Source organism: Odocoileus virginianus, chromosome 3, assembly GCF_023699985.2.
Source record: "Odocoileus virginianus isolate 20LAN1187 ecotype Illinois chromosome 3, Ovbor_1.2, whole genome shotgun sequence".
In the NCBI taxonomy this organism is placed as follows: Eukaryota; Metazoa; Chordata; class Mammalia; order Artiodactyla; family Cervidae; genus Odocoileus; species Odocoileus virginianus.
Window position 1 is genome coordinate 36,599,600 of NC_069676.1, and position 1,894 is coordinate 36,601,493.

The following is a 1,894-nucleotide window of genomic DNA, read 5'->3' on the forward strand; positions in this document are numbered from 1 at the left end:
TTGTTATAATTAACCAGTCTTTTACTATTAAACTTAAATGGCCAGTTGAGACAAACAGTTCTGAGACTGTTCTTCCACCACTGATTAAGACTGGGGTGGCAGGTATTGGGGATAATACTCATTTAACCTGAGCTTTCTGGGCAGACTTGGTGACCTTGCCAGCTCCAGCTGCCTTCTTGTCCACTGCTTTGATGACACCCACAGCGACCATCTCTCATGTCACGCACAGCAAAATGGCCCGGGAGAGGATAGTTAGAGAAGGTCTTGACACACATGGGCTTTCTAGGAACCATATCAATGATGACAGCAACACCAGATTTCAAGAATTAGGGCCATCTTCCGGCTTTTTCCCAGAACGATGGTCAATCTTCTCCTTCAGCTCAGCAAACTTGCGAGCAATGTGAATTGTGTGACAATCCAGCACAGGTGCATATCCAGCACTGATTTGGCCTAGATGGTTCAAAATAATCATCTGAGCTGTGAAGTCAGCTGCTTCCATTGGTGGGTCCTTTTTTGCTGTCACCAGCCACTTTGTCACGATGAACATCTTTGACAGACACGTCCTTGACATTGAAGCCCACATTGTCCCCAGGAAGGGCTTATCTCAATGCTTCATGGTGCATTTCTACAGACTTCACTTTGGTTGTTACATTGACTGGAGCAAAGGTGACCACCATGCCAGGTTTGAGAACACCAGTCTCCACTCGACCCACAAGGACAGTACCAATACCACCAATTTTATACACATCCTGGAAGGGCAAACACAAGGGTTTGTCAGCTGGTTGAGTTGGTGGGAGGATGCAATCCAGAGCTTCAAGCAGGGTGGTTCCACTGGCATTGCCGTCCTTACGGGTGAATTTGCATCCCTTGAACCACGCATGTTAGCACTTGGCTCCAGCATGTTGTCACCATTCCAGCCAGAAATAGGCACAAATGCTACTGTGTCAGGGTTGTAGCCCATTTTCTTAATGTAGGTGCTGACTTCCTTGACAATTTCCTCGTATCTCTTCTGGCTGTAGGGTGGCTCCGTGGAATCCGTTTTGTTAACTCCAACAATAAGCTGTTTCACACCCAGAGTATAAGCCAGAAGGGCATGCTCGCGGGTCTGCCTGTTCTTGGAGATACTGGCTTCAAATTCACCAACCCCAGCAGCGACAGCCAGGAGAGGACAGTCAGCCTGGGATGTGCCTGTAATCATGTTTTTGATGAAGTCTCTGTGTCCTGGGGCATCAAAGATGGTAACATGGCACTTGCTGGTCTCAAATTTCCACAGGCATATATCAGTGGTGATACCACGCTCACGTTTAGTTTTCAGTTTCTCCAAGACTCAGGCATACTTGAAGAACCTTTCCCATCTCGGCAGCCTCCTTCTCGAATGTTTCAATTGTTCTCTTGTCTATCCCATCACATTTATAGATCAGATGGCCAGTCGCGGTAGACTTCCCTGAATCTACGTGCCCAATGACAATGATGTTGATGTGGGTCTTTTCCTTTCCCATTTTCACTTAGGTTTAACGGTGGTTTTCACAATATCTGTGTCCTTGAGAAAAAGCTGCTAGGTGAATTCTTTACCACAGAGTCACCTGGGAAACCCCAGGTAGGAAGGGTCAGGCTAGCTCCCTGAGGTAGTCCATTTTGTATGCCTACAGTAATAAAAGCGACAAGCTAAGGGATAAAGTCATAGAAGCAAAGCCAGGATGAATTCAAAACCCTTCCCAGTTATAGTTTTTCTTAATTAATCTTTTAATATTCAGATTACCTGCCCCTTTTTGCAAACTTCTATATAACCAGGCTCCTCCCCTTGCACCATACCAACCTTCCCACCCCCAGCACAGAAACAGTTCTCTCCAGGTCACCATCAATGGCTTATCTGGAGGACTCTGCCTCTCTGCTT

General features: G+C 46.5%; 1 pseudogene; it reads right to left on the reverse strand.

Annotated features, from left to right (window-relative positions):
* Positions 1-1,499, reverse strand: LOC110142630 (elongation factor 1-alpha 1 pseudogene; annotated as a pseudogene).
* Positions 1,500-1,894: the final 395 nt, after the last annotated feature.